This window comes from Cryptomeria japonica, chromosome 9 (assembly GCF_030272615.1).
Source record: "Cryptomeria japonica chromosome 9, Sugi_1.0, whole genome shotgun sequence".
NCBI lineage: Eukaryota > Viridiplantae > Streptophyta > Pinopsida > Cupressales > Cupressaceae > Cryptomeria > Cryptomeria japonica.
The window spans coordinates 60,056,951-60,081,202 of NC_081413.1; the positions used below are offsets into that span (position 1 = coordinate 60,056,951).

A 24,252-nucleotide genomic window follows, 5' to 3' on the forward strand; every position below is an offset into this window, starting at 1 on the left:
ATAATATTTTAGTTTCTTTTCAAAATATTAGTGGTGGGCTGGACAAAGTAAAGGAGACCAAGTTGAACAATATGGTTTGACTTGTTAGTTTCAGCCCACAGGGACTATAGCAGAGGCCTCTTTCATTAACTAGTGATTAATGCAATGCCAATGCACCAATCAAAAATCATTATTTTCAAATATTTTTGCATTTGCTAATGTTCAAACCGTTAAACTTGCATATTAGTTAAGCAAAATATTCTTGACAAATTTTGTGGCGTTTAACTACTGGTGTTGTCGAGGGTTTGCAGGGGTTCACGCAGTTCTTAGCAGGAGAGAATGCATGACTCCAGAGGAAGGTGCAAGGGATGCCAAAATAGAACTTTGACAGATAGTGCGTTGCAGGGATATGGGGTTTTCAAGGATCAAATGAAATCCGTTAATAATCCACATGCTTCGACAGTACTTTGACATCTTTCATATTTGCTTGATAGGGTTTTGACATCTTGCATACAACTCCCCCCATCCTCCCTCGACGATCAAGAAGGTGGCAGATATTGGGTTGCCCACCAGACATCTATGTTTGCAAATTTTAACCCTAACCGCCTCGGAAGCAAATTTATGTGCAAAAGTACAAGATGGCAAAAATCACCTAGAGGATTTGCAACGCAACAAAAGAATACGACATAAATCATCTTCAATTTTTTTGCAGAGCATAATCAAGGTATGGTGTTCCACTTTTGCTGCATACTATTGGGTCTTGTTCACCAAAAAACTTATTGAGTAATTTTAGATCTTGAAATGACAGTTGTAAATTTTAAAAATTTGGAACCCTGTTGGTAAATTTGGATTTTCTATTTTGCAAAAGTAAATTTGGTGAGATTTGGATCTTCTGATTTTCAAAAGTAAATTTGATTAGATTCGAAAGTACTCTATGCTTTAGATTTCAAAATTACAATGATGCATCAATTTTCTTCAAAACCCTGCCATGACTAGGGCACGCGTAATTAGTTTTGAAAACTATCCCCTAAATTTGGTTTAGGGTTTGGGCCTCTCTGGCTTTCAACACCCAGTTTTGCCAAAAGACAGCTTCTCACCTCTTTTGTAGGTTTCAAAACATTAATTTCAAGGTTGTCTGATTTACATAATTTTTACAAGTGCTGAAACCAGAAGAACCTGTGTTTTCTCAAGGTGCCAAGACAAATTGCCAAAGCATGATAAACCAAACCAGATTAAATTAGCATACAGCTTTTGGTAAGACTATGCCACAATAAATTGCGATGAGCTGGAAAGATGATTGATACATGACTATCAAGACACGGTATGTCTATATTTGCTTGATTTGTTTGGTATTAAGCAACATGGAACAAAATAAAATCTTTATTAAGATGCCATAAGTCTTTGCAGTCTTGAATTGTCATTGGTCTTTGACATGGACACCTATGTGTTTTCATGGTTTGTTGACTATAAACTATCACATGAAACCCTCACTATCTCTGCAATGTTGCATATTTGTACTCCTTACTCACCTTGACCATGGGAATGAAAAGAGCCTTGTCAAGACTGATTTTCAGTGATCTTTTGTGTGAGATGCTATGTCTAGGCTATGACAGTGGAACACAACCTTCTCATCTATGCATTAGTCTTTTCTGTAGGCTATAAGGTTGGCTCTATCACTGTCCTTGTCTTCAGTGTATCTTGGTTTCTAGAATGGTGCTAGTATCATTTGGAGATGTTGCCAACATTTTGGAACCCTAACCTCTTGACTGCATTTTGATGGTGACTATCTTACATTAATTTTTACTGGTTTGGTTTGACAGTGACCCCTTGACTCTAGTTTCCTTTATGCCTTCGCTATTAACAACTATCATGAAGATTCTTGGCTGTGAATGATATGTTTAAAGTCTCAACTATATTTTTTATTGATGATTAAGCAAATTTTATCTTTCAACGCCCTTGAACTAATCCTATATGTCATTTCTCTTTACAATGCATTGTAACATGCCTCTTGATTGCTGCTCTTTAAGATAGTCATTTGCTATTGTTTCCAATCTTTCATTATGTTTCTTTGGACTTTTGAGGGTTTCTGTAATGTCCCTTACTAGATATATAAGCACAAATATGTTTGCTATGATGCTATTATATATGTTGCAATGATAATGATAATATTTATAAGATGTTTTATTTTAAGCACTACTTTGAGAACTACTATTAAACTAATTATTTGTTGAATTTATATGAGTTTGTCATATCTTAAATGTGATATTGTTTCTAACCAAATCTAATATCTGCTAGGGGCAGCAATTGTTTAGCTTGCTCAAAGCACCATGGTTGAAAAATTAGTGTAGATTTGAGTGTTATGAATTTAATTCCAGAAGATAATGATCAAGATAAGATACTGATTTCATTCCGAAAAACAATAGCCTTATTTGTTGGGGGATTCTTTTTTAACTATTAAAGCAAAATTCTTCTCTCCGTTACTCAAGGGCATAGATCTGATCCATACAAGTATTGGGTCGATACCTAGCGTTAGGTCTCATCTGAGAATGGGCAGAAATGACATAATCTGTAGCTAATGAGTTACACAATGCATAATTTTCTTTGGAAATATAATATGGTTGTAGGAGTCTATCCATAACAACTTAAACATTAAAAACAACCTTGGTCAATGAACTAAAACTTACGAAAAATGAACATGAGTATACTGTTTTCACCATTAAAATATAGCAATGAGAAAATAACATAGAGTTGAGATATACTAAAACAATATTTAAGTTCGAATATTATCATGCAAGTTCAGGATGGCCAAGTGGTCTAAGGTGCCAGACTTAAGTTCTGGTCCTCTAATGAGGGCGTGGGTTCAAATCCCACTTCTGACATTTGTTTTGACTAGCTCTGGACTATCTCTGAAAGTAAGTAAAGTAGAATCATATTGAAGGGTAATGTATAAATTCTCAGAATGACCCTGACTTTCTTTACAGACAACTTAGAGATGCATAATCCAAATTTGATATCTGCTTCCTGAGAGTGGTTTCATTTTTTGACAAGCGCTTGTTGAGAGTGGTTTCCTTTTTTTTGTAAGGAAGCAAAGGTGTGCGGAAATGCTTCCTACGCTAATCTTGAGAGGACGATTTTGCAAATTTCAACTTAACTATCATAGAGATCACAAGAAGAACATAGAGTAAAAATAAAACAACAAACACATAACACAGTGATTATCATGGGGAAAACCCATACGGGTGAAAAACCCCACACTCTAAAACCTGCATAGTATATTAACAAATCAACAAGAGATTACAATACACTTGCAATGCAAGTTCTTACAAAAGCATCACCTCAACTCAATCTTAGAGAGACTTCACTAGCATCCTTCTAGCACCCATCCTTGCAAACCAAAACTCCATGATCCAAACTCCTCTACAAGCCCTCATTATATAGGAATTTTACAACCTGGAAACCATTTGGGGTTTTACAATACCATGGGCAAAACCTCCATGACATGTGTTGCCCACCCTTCACATTTGTTTTTCCAAGATAAGAAAACCAGGTTAAAAGTAGTTACTCACGTCCAAACTCTTATCCCCTATTTTTGACCCTCCTAACCAACATGAAATGTGTCATATAATCTCTAAAAATGGACCTCCTATATTATACTATGGACAAGGCATCTTTTAACAACTCTTATACCTTCTTCCAAGACAACAACACATGGGAAACCTCCCAACTACATTTGGAACAATTTACCAAAAATTGTAAGGTTGAGACACATGTATCTCAACATTCTACCACTTGTTGAATACCTTGCAAGAGTCAAGGGATCCATATTACCATGGACTCAACAGTCAGGGGCCAAGAGGCCCATAGACTCTGAACACCATCTGAACTTCTTTGTTCTCACAGGCTTAGTTAATGAATCAACAACATTCGCCAAAGTTTCTACCTTCTCCAGCTTCACCCTGCCATCCTCAACCATATCTCTCACAAAATGATATTGTACATCAATGTGTTTGCTCCTGGCATGAAAAGTTGGGTTCTTCCCTAGGCAGATTGCACTCTGACTGTCACTATAAATTGTCACTGTGCCCTGTTTAAACTCTATATCTGAACATAATCTCTTAAGCCAAATGGCTTCTTTGCAGGCATGAGTGGTGCCATATACTCTGCCTCTATAGTGGACAAAGTGACCACAGCTTGTCGCTTACTCATCCAACTAATTGCACCACCAAATAATGTAAACACATATGCACTGGTGGATCTTCTTCTATCAACATAACCTACCCAGTCTGAATCCACAAAGCCTCTAATATCGAAGGAATGTTCATTTCCTCTTCCATGAAAACATATAGAGTACTCTGAGGTAGCCTGAAAGTATGTAAAAACTATTTTTACTGCATCCCAATGTGCTCTTCTTGGATTAGACTTGTAACGGGAAAGTACTCCCACTGCTTGGGCAATATCTAGTCTTGTACAAACCATAGCATACATTAAACATCCAACAGCACTTTGGTATGGTACTCAACTCATCTCTTCCATCTCCAATGGGGATGAAGGACACTATTAACTAGAAAGCTTTGTTCCCATTGTAACAAGAACACTCAATGGTCTAGAATCTTGCATATTAAATCTTCTCAGAATAGTACAAACATACTTACTCTGGCCTAGCCAAAGTTTTTTGTTTTGTCTATCTCTTACAATCTCCATTCCCAGAATGTGTCTTGCTGCACCAAGATCTTTCATATTAAATTTTGCCGAGAGTTGAGATTTTAATTCTGCAATCAAACCTTTTCCTTTCCCAATAAACAACATGTCATCAACATACAAGGCAATAACCGGAAAATGATCACCATCAGATTTGAAATATATACAGTGATCAGATTTAGACTGCACAAACCCCAAACTCATTACATATGTATCAAACTTCTGGTACCACATCCTAGGACTCTGTTTTAAACCATACAAGGATTTCTTCAACTTACAAACCAAATTACTTTTACCTTTTACTACATAGTTCTCTGGTTGTGTCATATAAATTTCTTCCTCCAAATCTCCATGAAGGAAAGTAGTTTTTACATCCATTTGTTCGACCTCTAGATCATAAGCTACTGCAAGAGAAAGTAAGAAACGAATGGATGTCATTTTGGCTATAGGAGAAAAAGTCTCACCATAATCTACTCCCTCAACCTGGGAGTAACCTTTTGCAACCAAACGTGCTTTGTACTTCTCTATACTTCCATCTGAACCTATCTTCCTTTTGAACACCCATTTGCAACCAACAAGCTTTCGTCCTTAGAGAAATGGTACAAGGTCCCATGTGTCATTCTTCTTAAGAGCTGCCATCTCTTCATCCATGGCAATTTTCCAGGACTCTGAATCATTCATACCAAGAGCCTCTTCTATAGATTTCGGTTCATCAATATTAGCATTCAAAGCAAATATGCATCTCCAATCATCAGGAGAATATCCATACCTTTTAGGTGGTTTTCTTTGTCTAGTAGACCTTCGAACAAGTTCATTTTCAGGTTCTTCTTCTTCCTCTAATGATTCAGAACTCGTAGAGCTCTCATCAACTTCCTATCTTTCTTCGGGCCTTGATTCAACTTTTTCAGGTGTAGTAGGAAGTTGAATCACATCTTTCTTTTCTTCCTTTTGTTCTGGTTGCACTGTAATAGAAGAAGACTTAGTTTCTCTAAAAATAACAATTCTGGAATAAATTACCTTTTGTGCAACAGGATCCCAAAGCTTGTATCCTTTCACACTATAACTTTATCCAATGAATATACATTTAATAGCTTTGTTATCCAATTTTGTCCGCTTATCCTTTGGCACATGAGCATATGCCTCACAACCAAAAATTCTCAGATGACTAAGTGAAGGCTTGTGGCCCGACCATGCTTCCATTGGTGTTTTATCAACAAAAGCTGATGTAGGAGACCTGTTTATCAGGTAGCAGGTAGTGGCTACAGCTTCAACCTAGAACTTTTGTTCTAGACCAGCACCACTCAGCATACTCCTAGCCTTCTCCATCAAGGTCCTGTTCATTCTTTTTGCAAATCCATTCTATTGTGGAGAATGCAGAGTTGTCTTCTGTCTCTTAATACCACAATATTTACAAAATGTGTCAAAATCATTAGAGCAATATTCACCACCATTATCTGTCCTTAAACATTTTATCTTCAATCCAGTCCGCAACTCAGCCATTGCTCTAAATTCTTTGAAACGACTGAAAACTTTAGCTTTACTCTTAAGAAAATAAACCGATGCTCTTCTACTAAAATCATCAATGAAAGAAACGTAATAAACTGCTTTACAAATAGAAGAAACATCAACTAGACCAAATACATCCAAATGGATTAGATCCAAAACACTTGAAGACTTATAAGAACTAGAGGAAAACTAAATGCAGTTTTGTTTTCCATAAATACAATGCTCACAAAAGTCAAATTCAAGATTGCAATCATTCAACCCATTAACAAGGTTCTTATTTTTCAAAGTTCGTAGACCCTTCTCACTTATGTGACCGAGTCTCGGGTGCCACAACATTGTCTTCTCTGTAGGCAATTTTGATTCGGTAGACAGAGCACCCTTGGGTACCCAAAAATCATGACCATCTACTGAAAGAGACACCCTCTCCTTTTCCAACATAGTCTTTATCGCAGTCTTATCAAAAGTGTTATTGCACTCAACAGTGCATGCATCAAGCTGGTATAATGTACCCATTCTGCTTCCTCTTTCTATTACCCTAGCACCTCTCACCATTTTCACACTTGCTTCAGAAAACTGTACATGCACACCTCCATCTATTAGTTTGCTGACAGATAACAAATTTCTTGCTAGTCCCCAGATATGCAAGACACCATCAAATCTTCTAGTTCTACCATCAAAAAATTTAACATGAACACTTCAACGACCAACAATATCAAGAAAGGAGTTATCACCCAAATGCACCTTACCACCATCAAACCTTTCATACTTACTAAACCAGTTTCTAATAAGAGTCATGTGTAAAGATGCACCTGAGTCTATCAACCATGCATTGTCACCTGCACGAGTGGCCAAGGCTGCAATAAAAGCATCTCCATCTTCCTTCTCAGACTTAGAATCAGAATCTTGCTTCTTCTTCTTTTTCTTCTTTTCTTCTTTATAGTCCTTTCGGAAATGTTCAGGCTTTCCACAGTTCCAGCAAATTACCTTGGACTTACTAGGAGATTTTGATCTCCCCTTATTCTTGGACTTAGAACGGCCATTCTGCTTTTCATTCTTGCATCTTTCTTTTGGTCTTCCTCGAACCCTCAAAGCTTGTTTGGCATTTAGAGAAACCTTCCTTCTCATCTCCTCAGAAAGTAGAGAAACAAACAACATCTTGCATCTTCAAGACAACTGTAGTATTCCCTATTGCCATCACAAGGCTATCCCATGAGTCTGGCAACAAACATAGCAAGATTTGGCACCTTTCTTCTTCATCCATTGGTACCCCAACTGAGGTCAACTAAGTCACCAACATATTAAAACTTTCCAGATACTCTGAAATTCATCCACCTTCTTCCATTCTCAAGGAATGCAACTTCTTCCTCAAGAAAATTTTATTCACAAGTGATTTTGCTTAGTAGATCTCACTTAGCTTCTTCCAAAGCTTCTTCGCAATATATTCTTCGTGGTCATTAATCAAAATTAAGTCTACAAGGCACAATCTTATGAGACCTTTAGCTTTTCTATCCATTACATCATATTGTGCAGCTAAAGTTGGATATGCGGGCCTTGACTTATTCTCATCGACTACATCAAATAGATCTCGATCAATCAACACATCTTCCATCTTCAGCTTCCACATTTCAACGTTTGTGTCGGAAAACTTCTGTACATCAATCCTCACTGATATACTTGCCATCATTATGATCCTGCAATACAGAAATGAAATACTCTGCATAAGCTCCCACTCAAACCTTGATTAGCTCAAAAAACCCTATACACAACAAATAGAACCAAAACTGGCCAGGCTCTGATACCACTTGTAAGGAAGCAAAGGTGTACGGAAATGCTTCCTACGCTAATCTTGAGAGGACGATTTTACAAATTTCAACTTAACTATCACAAAGATCACAAGAAGCACATAGAGTAAAAATAAAACAACAAACACATAACACATCGATTATTGTGGGGAAAACCCATACGGGTGAAAAACCCCACAATGTAAAACCTGCATAGTATATTAACAAATCAACAAGAGATTACAATACATTTGCAATGCAAGTTCTTACAAGAGAATCACCTCAACTCAAGCTTGGAGAGACTTCACTAGCATCCTTCTAGCACCCAGCCTTGCAAACCAAAACTCCATGATCCAAACTCCTCTCCAAGCCCTCATTATATACGAATTTTACAACCTGGAAACCATTTGTGGTTTTACAATACCATGGGCAAAACCTCCATGACATGTGTTGCCCACCCTTGACATTTGTTTTTCCAAGATAAGAAAACCAAGTTAAAAGTAGTTACTCACGTCCAAACTCTTATCCCCTATTTTTGACCCTCATAACCAACATGAAATGTGTCATATAATCTCTAAAAATGGCCCTCCTATATTATACTATGGACAAGGCATCTTTTAACAACTCTTATACCTTTTTCCAAGACACCGACACATGGGAAACATCCCAACTACATTTGGAACAATTTACCAAAAATTGCAAGGTTGAGACACGTGTATCTCAACATTCTTGTAAGGAAGCAAAGGTGTGCGGAAACGCTTCCTATGGTAATCTTGAGAGGACGATTTTGCAAATTTCAACTTAACTATCACAGAGATCACAAGAAGCACATAGAGTAAAAATAAAACAACAAACACATAACACAGTGATTATCATGGGGAAAACCCATACGAGTGAAAAACCCCACACTCTAAAACCCGCATAGTATATTAACAAATCAACAAGAGATTACAATACACTTGCAATGCAAGTTCTTACAAGAGGATCACCTCAACTCAAGCTTGGAGAGACTTCACTAGCATCCTTCTAACACGCAGCCTTGCAAACCAAAACTCCATGATCCAAACTCCTCTCCAAGCCCTCATTATATACGAATTTTACAACCTGGAAAACATTTGTGGTTTTACAATACCATGGGCAAAACCTCCATGACATGTGTTGCCCACCCTTCACATTTGTTTTTCCAAGATAAGAAAACCAGGTTAAAAGTAGTTACTCACGTCCAAACTCTTATCCCCTAATTTTGACCCTCATAACCAACATGAAATGTGTCATATAATCTCTAAAAATGGCCCTCCTATATTATACTATGGACAAGGCATCTTTTAACAACTATTATACCTTTTTCCAAGACACCGACACATGGGAAACCTCCCAACTACATTTGGAACAATTTACCAAAAATTGCAAGGTTGAGACACATGTATCTCAAAATTCTCCCACTTGTCGAATACCTTGCAAGAGTCAGGGGATCCATATTACCATGGACTCAATCATCAGGGGCCAAGAGGCCCATAGACTCCGAACACCATTTGAACTTCTCTGTGCTCACGGCCTTAGTTAATGAATCAGCAACATTCACCAAAGTTTCTACCTTCTCCAGCTTCACTCTGCCATCCTCAACCATATCTCTCACAAAATGATATTGTTAATTTATGTGTTTGGTCCTGGCATGAAAAGTCGAGTTCTTCGCTAGGCAGATTGCACTCTGACTGTCACTATAAATTGCCACTGCACCCTGTTTAAACTCTATATCTAAACATAATCTCTTAAGCCAAATGGCTTCTTTGCAGTCATGAATACCTACCATATACTCTGCCTCTGTAGTGGACAAAGTGACCATAGCTTGTCGCTTACACATCCAACTAATTGCACCACCAAATAATGTAAACACATATGCACTGGTGGATCTTCTTCTATCAACATCACTTGCCCAGTCTAAATCCACAAAGCCTCTAATATCCAAGGAATGTTCATTTCCTCTTCCATGAAAACATATAGAGTACTCTGAGGTACCCTGCAATTATGTAAAAACTCTTTTTACTGTATCCCAATGTGCTCTTCCTGGATTAGACATGTAACAGGAAAGTACTCCCACTGCTTGGGCAATATCTAGTCTTGTACAAACTATAGCATACATTAAACTTCCAACAACACTTTGGTATGGTACTCGACTCATCTATTCCATCTCTAATGGGGATGAAGGACACTATGAACTAGAAAGCTTTGTTCCCATTGTAACAGGAATACTCAATGGTCTAGAATCTTGCATATTAAATCTTCTCAGAATAGTACCAACATACTTACTTTGGCCTAGCCAAAGTTTTTTGTTTTGTTTATCTCTTACAATCTCCATTCCCAGAATGTTTCTTGCTACACCAAGATCTTTCATATCAAATTTTGCTGAGAGTTGAGGTTTTAATTCTGCAATCAAACGTTTTCCTTTCCCAATAAACAACATGTCATCAACATATAAGGCAATAACTAGAAAATGATCACCATCAGATTTCAAATATATACAGTGATCAAATTTAGATCGCACAAATCCCAAACTCAATACATATGTATCAAACTTCTGGTACCACATCCTAAGACTCTGTTTTAAACCATACAAGGATTTCTTCAACTTACAAACCAAATTACTTTTACCTTTATCACATAGTTCTTTGGCTGTGCCATATAAATTTCTTCCTCCAAATCTCCATGAAGGAAAGTAGTTTTTACATCCATTTGTTCGACCTCTAGATCATAAGGTGCTGCAATAGAAACTAAGGAATGAATGGATGTCATTTTGGCTACAGGAGAAAAAATCTCACCATAATCTACTCCCTCAACTTGGGAATAACCTTTTGTAACCAAACGTGCTTTGTACTTCTCTATACTTCCATCTGAACCTATCTTCCTTTTGAACACCCATTTGCAACCAATAGGCTTTCGTCCTTCAGGCAATGATACAAGGTCCCATGTGCCATTTTTCTTAAGAGCTGCCATCTCTTCATCCATGGCAATTTTCCAGGACTCTGAATCATTCATACCGAGAGCCTCTTCTATAGATTTCGTTTCATCAATATTAGCATTCAAAGAAAATATGCATCTCCAATCATCAGGAGAATATCCATACCTTTTAGGTGGTTTTCTTTGTCTAGTAGACCTTCGAACAAGTTCATGTTCAGGTTCTTCTTCTTTCTCTGATGATTCAAAACTCATAGAGATCTCATCAACTTCCTGTCTTTCTACGGGCCTTGATTCAACTTTTTCAGGTGTAGTAGGCAATTGAATCACATCTTTCTTTTCTTCCTTTTGTTCTGGCTGCACTGTAATAGAAGAAGACTTAGTTTCTCTAAAAATAACACTTCTGGGATAAAATACCTTTTGTGCAACAGGATCCCAAAGCTTGTATCCTTTCACACTATAACTATATACAATGAATATACATTTAATAGCTTTGTTATCCAATTTTGTCTGCTTCTCCTTTGGCACATGAGCATATGCCTCACAACCAAAAACTCTCAAATGACTAAGTGAAGGCTTGTGGCCTGACCATGCTTGCATTGGCGTTTTATCAACAAGAGCTGATGTAGGAGACCTGTTTATCAGGTAGCAGGCGGTGGCTACAGCTTCAACCTAGAACTTTTGTTCTAGACTAGCACCACTTAGCATACTCCTAGCCTTCTCCATCAAGGTCCTGTTCATTCTTTCTGCAACTCCATTCTGTTGTGGAGAATATGGAGTTGTCTTCTGTCTCTTAATACCACAATCTTTACAAAATGTGTCAAAATCATTGGAGCAATATTCACCACCATTATCTGTCCTTAAACATTTTATCTTCTTTCCTGTCTGCAACTCAACTGTTGCTTTAAATTCTTTGAAACAACTGAAAACTTCAGATTTACTCCTAAGAAAATAAACCTATGTTCTTCTACTGAAATCATCAATGAAAGAAACATTATAAACTGATTTACCAATAGAAGAAACATCAACTAGACCAAATACATCTGAATGGATTAGATCCAAAACACTTGAAGACTTATAAGAACTGGAGTAAAACTGAATACGGTTTAGTTTTCCATAAATACAATGCTCACAAAAATCAAATTCAAGATTGCAATCATTCAACCCATTAACAAGGTTCTTATTTTTCAAAGTTCATAGACCCTTCTCACCTATGTGACTGAGTCTCAGGTGCCACAACATTGTCTTCTCTGCAGGCAACTTTGATTCAGTAGACAGAGCACCCTTGGGTACCCAAAAACCATGACCATTTGCTAAAAGAGACACCCTCTCCTTTTCCAACATAGTCTTTATTGCAGTCTTATCAGAAGTTCTATTGCACTCAGCAATGCATGCATCAAGCTGGTATAATGTACCCATTCTTCTTCCTCTTGCTATTACCATAGCACCTCTCACCATTTTCACACCCACTTTAGAAAACTGTACATGCACACCTACATCTATTAGTTTGCTGACAGATAACAAATTTCTTGCTAGTCCCGGGATATGCAAGACACCATCAAATCTTCTAATTCTACCATCAGAAAATTTAACATGAACACTTCCACGACCAACAATATCAAGAAAGGAGTTATCATGCAAATACACCTTACCACCATCAAACTTTTCATACTTACTAAACCAGTTTCTAATAGGAGTCATGTGGAAAGATGCACCTGAGTCTATCAACCATGCATTGTCACCTGCACGAGTGGCCAAGGCTGCAATAAAAGCATCTCCATCTTTCTTCTCGGACTCAAAATCAGAATCTTGCTTCTTCTTCTTTTTCTTCTTTTCTTCTTTACAGTCCTTTCAGAAATGTCTGGGCTTTCCACAATTCTAGCAAATTACCTTGGACTTACCAAGAGATTTTGATCTCCCCTTATTCTTGGACTTAGAATGGCCATTCTTCTTTTCATTCTTGCCTCTTTCTTTTGGTCTTCCTCGAACACTAAAAGCCTCTTTGCCATTCAGAGAAACCTTCCTTCTCATCTCCTCAGAAAGTAGAGAACCAACAACATCCTCCATCTTTAAGACAACTGCAGTGCTCCCTATTGCCATCACAAGGCTATCCCATGAGTCTGGCAACGAACATAGCAAGATTTGGCACCTTTCTTCTTCATCCATTGGTACCCCAACTGAGGTCGACTGAGTCACCAACATATTAAAACTTTCTAGATACTCTGAAATTCGTCCACCTTCTTCCATTCTCAAGGAATGCAACTTCTTCCTCAAGAAAATTTTATTCACAAGTGATTTTGTTTGGTAGATCTCACTTAGCTTCTTCCAAAGCTTCTTCGCAGTAGATTCTTCATGGACATTAATCAAAATTGAGTCTGCAAGGCACAATCTTATGAGACCTTTAACTTTTCTATCCATTACATCATATTGTGTAGCTAAAGTCAGATCTGCGGGCCTCGACTTATTCTCATCGATTGCATCCCATAGATCTTGATCAATCAACAGATCTTCCATCTTCAGCTTCCACATTTCAAAGTTTGTGCCAGAAAACATCTCTACATAAATCCTCCCTGATATACTTGCCATCTTTACGATCCTGCAATACAGAAATAAAATACTCTACACAAGCTCCCACTTAAACCTTGATTAGCTCAAAAAACCCTGTACCCAACAAATAGAACCAAAACTGGTTAGGCTCTGATACCACTTGTAAGGAAGCAAAGGTGTGCGGAAATGTTTCCTATGCTAATCTTGAGAGGACGATTTTGCAAATTAAAACTTAACTATCACAGAGATCACAAGAATCACATAGAGTAAAAATAAAACAACAAACACATAACACAGTGATTATCATGGGGAAAATCCATACGGGTGAAAAACCCCACACTCTAAAACCTGCATAGTATATTAACAAATCAACAAGAGATTACAATACACTTGCAATGCAAGTTCTTACAAGAGCATCACCTCAACTCAAGCTCGGAGAGACTTCACTAGCATCTTTCTAGCACCCAGCCTTGCAAACCAAAAATCCATGATCCAAACTCCTCTGCAAGCCCTCATTATATAGGAATTTTAGAACCTGGAAACCATTTGTGGTTTTACAATACCATGGGCAAAACCTCCATGACATGTGTTGCCCACCCTTGACATTTCTTTTTCCAAGATAAGAAAACTAGGTTAAAAGTAGTTACTCACGTCCAAACTCTTATCCCCTATTTTTGACCCTCATAACAAACATGAAATTTGTCATATAATCTCTAAAAATGGCCCTCCTACATTATACTATGGACAAGGCATCTTTTAACAACTCTTATACCTTTTTCCAAGACACTGACACATGGGAATCCTCCCAACTACATTTGGAAGAATTTACCAAAAATTGCAAGGTTGAGACACATGTATCTCAACATTCTTGTAAGGAAGCAAAGATGTGCGGAAATTCTTCCTACGCTAATCTTGAGAGGATGATTTTGCAAATTTCAACTTAACTATCACAGAGATCACAAGAAGCACATAGAGTAAAAATAAAACAACAAACACATAACACAACGATTATTGTGGGGAAAACCCATACGGATGAAAAACCCCACACTCTAAAACCTGCATAGTATATTAACAAATCAACAAGAGATTACAATACGCTTGCAATACAATTTCTTACAAGAGCATCACCTCAACTCAAGCTCGGAGAGACTTCACTAGCATCCTTCTAGCACCCAGCCTTGCAAACCAATACTCCATGATCCAAACTCCTCTCCAAGCCCTCATTATATAGGAATTTTACAACCTGGAAACCATTTGTGGTTTTACAATACAATGGGCAAAACCTCCATGACATGTGTTGCCCACCCTTGACATTTGTTTTTCCAAGATAAGAAAACCAGGATAAAAGTAGTTACTCACGTCCAAACTCTTATCCCCTATTTTTGACCCTCATAACCAACATGAAATGTGTCATATAATCTCTCAAAATGGCCCTCCTATATTATACTATGGACAAGGCATCTTTTAACAACTCTTATACCTTTTTCCAGGACACTGACACATGGGAAACCTCCCAACTACATTTGGAACAATTTACCAAAAATTGCAAGGTTGAGACACATGTATCTCAACATTCTTCCACTTCTCGAATACCTTGTAAGAGTCAGGGGATCCATATTACCATGGACTCAACAGTCAGGGGCCAAGAGGCCCATAGACTCTGAGCACCATCTGAACTTCTCTGTGCTCACGGGCTTAGTTAATGAATCAACAACATTCACCAAAATTTCTACATTCTCTAGCTTCACCCTGCCATCCTGAACCATATCTCTTACAAAATGATATTGTACATCAATGTGTTTGGTCCTGCCATGAAAAGTCGGGTTCTTCGCTAGGCAGATTACACTCTGACTATCACTATAAATTGTCACTGCACCCTGTTTAAACTCTATATCTGAACATAATCTCTTAAGCCAAATGGCTTCTTTGCAGGCATGAGTAGGTGCCATATACTCTACCTCTGTAGTGGACAAAGTGACCACAGGCTGTCGCTTGCTCATCCAACTAATTGCACCACCAAGTAATGTAAACACATATGCACTAGTGGATCTTCTTCTATCGACATCACTTGCCCAGTCTAAATCCACAAAGCCTCTAATATCCAAGGAATGTTTGTTTCCTCTTCCATGAAAACATATAGAGTACTCTGAGGTGCCCTGCAAGTATGTAAAAACTCTTTTTACTGCATCCCAATGTGCTCTTCCTGGATTAGATATGTAACGGGAAAGTACTCCCACTGCTTGGGCAATATCTGGTCTTGTACAAACCATAGCATACATTAAACTTCCAACAGCACTTTGGTATGGTACTCGACTCATCTCTTCCGTCTCCAATGGGGATGAAGGACACTATGAACTAGAAAGCTTTATTCCCATTGTAACAGGAACACTCAATGGTCTAGAATCTTGCATATTAAATCTTCTCAGAATAGTACCAACATACTTACTCTGGCCTAGCCAAAGTTTTTTGTTTAGTCTATTTTTTGTTTAACAATATATATAAAATAAAAAGTATAATACTATTTTTTTTAATTTTTAAGAACAATAAATGTGAAACAATCGATGAATCGATATATTTGTAGCATTATTCCTGGGTGAATACCTAGTCTAAGCTTGGTCTGGGCATAAGCAGAAACGAGATGGTCTATAGCTAATAAGTTACACAATGCAAAAATTTTCGTTGAAAATATAATATGGTTACATGAGTCGATCTATAGCAACGTGTGCTTTAGGGACAAGCCAATCTAGGAGTTTGCTTGAATGATCAAACTTTAACCTATACGCTACATCATAAAACTAATGAGCAGTAGAAGTGGAACACCTTTACCCTTGTGTCTTGAAGTCCTTTTGAAGTACTATCTTTACTTCGCTGGTCTTTGGCTCCATCAGAATGGGTTTGTAGAATGAGCTTGTAAAGCTTCAGAAGCGTGATGACATATGCTCCCACATTTTGCTGCTTTTTCGAATCCATGTACCCCATGGAAAAAAGCATCCTGTTTTCTTAGGGATATTAGAGTCATAAAATTTTTGTCTTCCTTTGGACAAACTCTTTTCCATCTTTCAATTTAGGATCTAACCCCGAAGATCTGAGTCTTTCTCATCTTAATTTGCAGAAAAGCTCTCTAAATACATATAGTCGGTAGCATCATGCTACTCATGAGATTGATAAATTCTTTCAGACTCCAACAAAAGAATGTCACTGTAGCTGGATGGAAGTAATGTTTCATAGTTCACAGTCCTCTAATTTTTATCAACATTTTAAGATTTTCTGCGCAATGGATATAGCCAACAACAAAATCAAAATCTCCTCTATTATGGGGAAAGAATAGGAAGCAGATAAAACATATCAACATGATCTAATGATGCCCAATAAAAAGAAAAAAGAAAACAAGATCTAATGAGGCACAATGAGAATTTTACAGAGGAAGAGTTTCTTGAAAGACTGTTTAGTTTATATTAGTATTTCACACTTCTTGAAGGATGAGATTAAAATGACCTAAATGGGTATCAAGATAAGTAATAGCAGATGGGAGATAGAATTAAATATATACCTTACAGTGAACAAATACAAACAGAAATTTCTGGAATTCTAGAAATCACAAATAAGAACAGGTCAAGAAAGAACAAGAATATCTTTTTTGCCTTTAAAGCAAACACTTCAAAAATTTCTTCCTATTTGTCGCCAGAACAGTAGAAAACCTACATACCTTGTGTTTTCCAGGCAAACCTCTTTAGATCGGTCTGAATGTGTCGAACAAAGCTATCCACAGCTGACACAACACATTCTTTAAATCTCTGCTCAAGGCTATATTAGAATAGAGTTTCCCATGCACATAGTATATCAAAAGAAAACTCATGGAAGCTATTCAAATCTACAATCATCCCACCAAACTCAATCGGGATGATGGCTAGAATCTTAGCGCTTCTTGGCACCCCTTGTTGTCTAAGCTCAGATAGTCCTCCTCCTTTCCCTTCTTCCTCTCTTAGCCCCTTAGCCTTTGGAATTTTCCCTCTCTTTGTTTCCTCCTCTCATTCTCTTCTCTTCCTTCTTCTAGTTTCTCTCCCCCCCCTTTTGGCCTTCTTTCGCCTTGTTTCTTCTTTTTATCCTTTGGGTCCACTTCTCATTTTCTTTATTTTCTTCCCTCATGTGTTGTTGTCCGTAATTTTTTGTGTTATTTATTCATAGCTGAGGTCTTGTCTTTTCTTTGTTTGTGTTTGTGGGTGTCTAAGTAATTGCTACATCTAAAGGGCTCTTTCCCATTTTGTCTTTTAAATCAACTAACTCACTAATTTGTGGATGCTTCATAAATACATTTATGACATCATCCATATTCCTTTGAACTGCAACATGCAAGGCTATCATGTCATCTTCATCTCGAAGATCTAGTTTAGCTCCAAAGAGAAGAAGCACTTGACATGTTTATGCGTAACCCCTGCTAGAAGCATGATGTAGTGGAGTCTGCTGTATATATCCCTTTGGAGTATTTGCCAACTTTTCTCGTTGTTGCTCAACGCACTTTTTAAGCAAAAGTTTTGCAACCTCTCTCACAAAATCATCATCATACCTAGACTCAACATTTGTTTAACATCCCACGTGCCTTGGCTCTGCTTCAACATTTTGCATACTTTAGAGTTTAGACATGGAGTTGGATCTTTCATACAAGTGCACTTGTCTTCCCATATTCCAATTTTCGAACAATGATAATCATTCAAGGGCATAGATTTGTAATACATCCCAACTACTGTGTTGCCAGTTACACATGCGTACCGCAACAGTTGCATGAAAGCAAAAACACAGAGCTAAAGCACAGTGGATAGTTTCTCAATCACACTTATCTCATGGTTGGGACATCGTTTTCTTGCTGCCATGTGATAGTTTTGGGCCAGAGTTTATAATTAGACAAGGCAGTTTTCACTCATTGTTTGGGACAAGCAATGAAAGAAAAGGGGACGTGATTTTTTTTTATTAGTTAGCAGGTTTTTGCAACTTCTAGAGCCTTTGACTGGAAAGGTGTGGACATTGGAAGATTTCGAAGCATACCCTGCTCTACTGGTATGTTTCTAACCTTTTTATCAAATTTGAGTCTGTTTATGATATCTAATTGTTGATGTTATTCAACATACAGGTGATGTTCATATGTAATCACTGTCCTTTTGTTATTCACTTGAAGCGAGACATTGTAAACCTTGCCAATGATTATTACCGAGTATGTTGTTTCTTACCTTTTCATTTGAAGGTTTGGGTGTACTTGTGTTTTTTAATTTTTTCTCTTACCAAGTCAAATTGGCTTGATGTTTAACAAGGAATTGGCATACCTATCATTACGCTTGCAAATTTCCTCACAGTACAATATTTCTCAATAACTAATAAACCAGCCACATTATATTTTACAATATTTTTGTTGTTGGTGGATTGGTAGGGTTGGGTTTAAAACAAACCGAGTTATCATAACAAAACCTAAATAGTACAAATCTTTGAACAATATATAGGGTTATTTAATTTTTTTCTTTTATAATAAAAAAATTCTATGAAACTGTTTAATACATCAAATTAACCTAAAAAATTAGCTTCAAGTTTATCGTTTATGGAACAATAATGCCTACAACATTGAAATTTAACTCCTCTTCCCCATAGACCAGTCCGCATTAATATAGGGACCACTTTAAAGCTAAGGACTCATATATATTAGGGTGTGAAACATGGCTTTTGTTGACCCATCTTACCACTTGGCACTGGACCAGAGCCGGTCATAAATGTGTGCTATGCAATTATATTTCTTTATGTGTCTATGGGTGTCCATCTAGTGAATGAATTATTGAATTGTTTGTCATGCAAAAAGGGCTTGCAACTGTAGCCATCTCATCCAATTTAATTGTTACTCACCCTCAAGTATGATCATATTTCCCAAAGAACTTGAGAAATAGTTAAAGAAGCCTTGCCTGGTACAAAAGCTTATAGAGCATGATTTCCCCTATTTTTATGCAGGATGATCCAGATTTTATGGCTGAGGAAGCTAAGATTTTTGATTATCCATTTCCATATCTTTATGATGAGGTGAGTAAATCCTGGAAAATAAACCTATTCTTATTTCATAAAGAATCACACAATTCATGCATTTCCTCAGCTTCAATTGTCTACTTCGAAACGAATAAGTGCTTCAAATGTCTACTTCGAAAAGAATAAGTATTTATCAAGGTATGATTATTAGAACTGAAGTCATCTGGGTTTTACAATGTATTGTTTCTATAATACTATACTAAATCCCAATAATCGATAATCTTATGAAGTCTTTGGGAAATAATTAGTGAAACCTCTCTTAAAGTAGATCTAAAATTTGAGATCTATCTAGATTAAACAAAGAAAAAAAAAATATCATCCTCAAGGGAAAAGTATTTATGCTACAGTTAGCCAATTGTCAATTCAGAAGGTTTAATTCAAGAACAGAGGTAAACTTGTGTAGGAATTTTGCATTCATTATCATCCTCAAGGGAAAGTCATTTATGCTACAGTTAGCCAATTGTCAATTCAGAAGGTTTGATTCAAGAACAGAGCTAAATTCATGTAGCAATTTTGCATTCATTAATCAACTAAAAATTTCTGAAGTATATAAGGAGTATTCGGAGTACTGTTCTAGCTAAGGTTGCCTGCAAGCTAAGTCGGGGAACCTGGTGAGGGTGAAGGTTTTTCCCTTGGAAATTTAGACCTTGTTGTTCGAAGAGTCGAACAAATGTGTGCAGTCTCACTGGCATTTTGAATATATCTGATAGACAAGCCTTTCTCTTTTTCTCTAATTAACTTCATCAGTTTTGGTTCAAGTGATTGAAAGCAAGTGTCAGTTAAAAGACTGCTGTAAGATCTCTTAGATGGAAAGCTTAGAGTAAGATTTAGTCATTATGTAACAACTATTGCTCCTCCTGCCTCCTTCAGGAATGAAAAAGGAAAATTAGGTGTCAAAATTTTGTAGACTTCAGTTTGCTTATCCTGGCTGAAATCTGATGCAGAGAGTACCTCAAGTCTTCTCTGCCCTTGTCTCTCGATCAAACTGCTCAATAATTCATAGTCACAAAACCAGGAAAAACACTGTTTCCGATAAGGAAAACAGTCAAAGGTGCTTTGCCCATCACCAGTCAATTAAAATATTAACTAAATGGACTATAACTCAAATTTATAGAATCAGAATATCACATAATTGTAAACAAGAGGATATCAGAAAACTGAGTCATGCTATTTATTCATATTTGAGCAAGAAATTGTTTACAAACCCAAAACTCCGTATCAGAGACCTTCAACCAAAAACAAAAAAACTTCCACACCAAAACCTAAACAAAATGTGCCACCCACCCCCTAATAAGGAAAGGAAAAATGAAAAATAGAATTTTTCCAAAACGGACAGGTACAAACCAAAAAAAGGCATGAGACAGCAAGGAAAAAAACAAAGCAGTCAGGTAGCCCAATGGTTACATTATCTTCCCTGCCTTTGAAAGGTTTTGAATCTTTTCATTAAGAAATGTCTAATCTTGTAAATTTCATGGGATCTTCGGTGATTCTTGTGTTGTTGGAATTAGGTAAACCCAAAGTTCCCAGACTCGGACTTGGCTCTGACTCGGCTCGGCTGACTCGGCTCGTGACTCGGCTCTGACTCAGCAATGACTCACGTATGATTGCCTTACTGTTCAAACACTATCTGCATCTGCATCTGACTCTAAGATATTCAAGTTTAGGGATTATTTTGGTTGCTTCTGAAATCCCATCTGACTTTTTCATCGCTTCTAAAGAAGATGCCTCCTGAGACTTTTGTTCCATTTTTGTCGCTTCTCCCATTGAAGATGCCCACCATGTTGATTTCATGTCTGAACCATAGCTCATTATGGGCGATGGCATAGGCAGTCATGCCATATGATGCCCCCAAATGCACCAGTAACATTACAGAGCATATTTCATATATCTCATTCTGGTGTAAGGCCACTCTGTGCATGCAAAAAGTTAGGGTAGGTTTTGTGATGTCCCGTTATTGTTACACTTCCAATTCTGCTCAAATATTATACACCATATACAACTCATATCTACGTTTCAGAGAAAAACTATGCATCAAAATTACGTAAGATGAATTTTCCCAAGTGCATTGCATATAAATAGGATTACCAAATTCTGAATGCTAGAGAAGTATGTTGTGGTTGGGACATCAGAACTAATAACCAGAAAGTACATTGCCATCATTATTCACAAGTACTAAACATTGAATTACAACAATCCAATGGCAAGATCTCCATCTTTCATGGAAAACACGTTTCTTGTATGTATTCCACACAAATCAAGAATTGTAGAGCCTAATCTCATATATTGTTATATCACAATCACTATTTATTGATTGTGTTATATATAGTAATCAATATCTTTGCACTTATCAATGTTATGATGAGCCATTCCAAAAAATCTAACTTCTTATTTTCCAATAATTCTAGAAAAAAAATGAACATTGTGCTGTAGAAAAAGAAAGCAATCAAATAAGCTCCGGATTGAACTTAATATCTCAAGATATGGTGATATAGCGAAGAAATTAATATCTCAAGATACAGTGATATAGCGAAGAAATGTATTTTCTTTGAGAGTAGAACAAAGAACAATTCATATGTTGAAGCAGAGATTGGATTGGTAAGGTTTATTTCAGCATTTGCATAATTTTCAGGTAAAGTTGCTCATTCCTTGCCCTTTATATCAAATGCAGATGATTGGTCCAGCAATGCTAGAAACTAAAATTAGTTTTATTACAATAAACTTTTCATTGATCCAACAATGCCAGAATCTAAATCTAAATCAAATCTGGCACTTTTCATTGATCCAACAATGCCAGAATCTAAATCAAATTTGGCATTTTGGAGGTTATGGAAACTATATCGGTGGCATCTTTCCACCAAACCTATTAATCTACCACAAAACCAAAACTATTCTTCCAAGCATTGGCAAGAACTACGCTGCTTGCAGTCCTTGTCTCACGAAAGCCAAGTTATTATTTGTTCAAACAAAAAGAATAAATTAATGGAGACGAACACACAAGCCAATTCCATTAACTTATTTGTCAAAGAAGAGAAACTCGGATATGGTGATTTTTCTAAGCAATGCTACGATGCATTTGACAACAATATGCCAATACGAGTGTTTTGAACTCTATTTTTGGGAAGGAATAAAATGAAAGCAACGATTGGATGGGTTTTATTAGGGTTTGTATTGAGAAGTTCTATTATTTCATTTATGTGAATTTGTCTAGCTGTAATGAATGTTATGTGAATCATTTATGTTTATGATAGATTAATATGTTCTAACTACTATTTGTAAAATATGGATCAATGAGTTTGAATTAAAATCACAATTGAATTCTAATAAAGCATCGTAATTTGATACATTATGGAAAAGACATCATTGTCAATGGCTAAACTAAAGATGGTCTTTAATTAATGGTTCATAACTTGGAAAAAAACATTCTGAAAGGTGACATAACAAGCTAAACAAGTTTCATCTTGTGAAAAGCTTCATGGTAAGTGTACTTGAGATAGAGTAGCATTCAGTAAAGCAACCATCTAAAACGATATAATGCTTCATCATTAAAAAAAACACCTAAATGTAATGACTATCAAGTAGATACTCATGAGAGATGGGTTCATGTTAACCACAACTCATGAAATATGGATCACTAAGTTTGACTAAAAATGTATATAAAATTAATTCCTAATAAAAAATATCATAATTTGACACGCTAAAAAATGTAATTCCTCATTTTGAATCGATGAGCTAAAGGGGCTCCATTATGAATGGCTAATGAGACACAAAATGTGCTGAAAGTTTTACCTCATCATATTAGACAGCCAATCTTGCATATGCCATTTTTTTATTCTTTGATATTGCTCTAGTTATTTCTATTTACAATTGATGTTGGTTTATTCATATGCTTGTTCACCCTTCCTCTTCATGATAAAATTATTTATGTTTATACTATTACTTAGCATATTTCATATGTTTTCCTCCCAATGTGCAATTCCTCTATACACATGTCCCACTTACACAAATTATTCTCCTTTACTCCTTCATGCTTAAAACACATATCCAAATTTATACCTTATGTGCACTACCAATGTAGTAACATTTAGCAATGCATAGTCTTCCCATTCATATATAATGGAATTCAATCTTGTGCACTATCATCATTCTTATGTGAAGGAGACAATGATTATATTTCATTACATTATATGGGTTTCATTTGAAGGTTTTAGTGACATTTATGTCATTTTGTTGAATAGATTTCCTTTGATGTTTTATTCTAACTGTTATGGTATTTCTATTGTGCTCGTTGATACATTATGGTTGAGCAATATTGACTCTTTTACACAATATTCGTATTGAGTTTTATGGGTTTTATTTGAAAGTCACGTCATGCATCGTAGTCGAGTGTCATTGACTCTATTAAATGATAGTTATATGACTTTCGATCTATTGAATTTTATGTTGTTGGGTTCTATAGAATTTATTTCAAGATTCTAATTGCAAATATTTCTTTGAGTTATAATAGACTTAAATGTTGACAACCAATCTTATATTTACCTAGTTTTTTATTTTGTTATAATGATATAGTTATCTCTATTTACAACTAATATTTTGGTTTAATCTTATGCTTGTCCACCCTTCTTCTTCATGATAAAATAGCTTATATCTACATTATTACTTAGTATATTTCATATGTTTTCATTCCTATGTGTAATTCCTCTATACATATGTGTCCCACTTACACAATGTATTC

The 24,252-nt window shown here is 36.4% G+C and overlaps 1 long non-coding RNA gene and 1 other non-coding gene across 2 annotated transcripts; both read left to right on the forward strand.

Moving 5' to 3' along the window:
* Positions 1-42: 42 nt before the first annotated feature.
* LOC131858644 (uncharacterized) lies at positions 43-21,867 on the forward strand. The gene is made up of 2 exons (XR_009359008.1): positions 43-703; positions 21,029-21,867. It is a non-coding gene; the product is annotated as an uncharacterized LOC131858644 (long non-coding RNA).
* On the forward strand, positions 2,774-2,858 carry TRNAL-UAA (transfer RNA leucine (anticodon UAA)). The gene has a single exon. It is a non-coding gene; the product is annotated as a tRNA-Leu (tRNA).
* Positions 21,868-24,252: the final 2,385 nt, after the last annotated feature.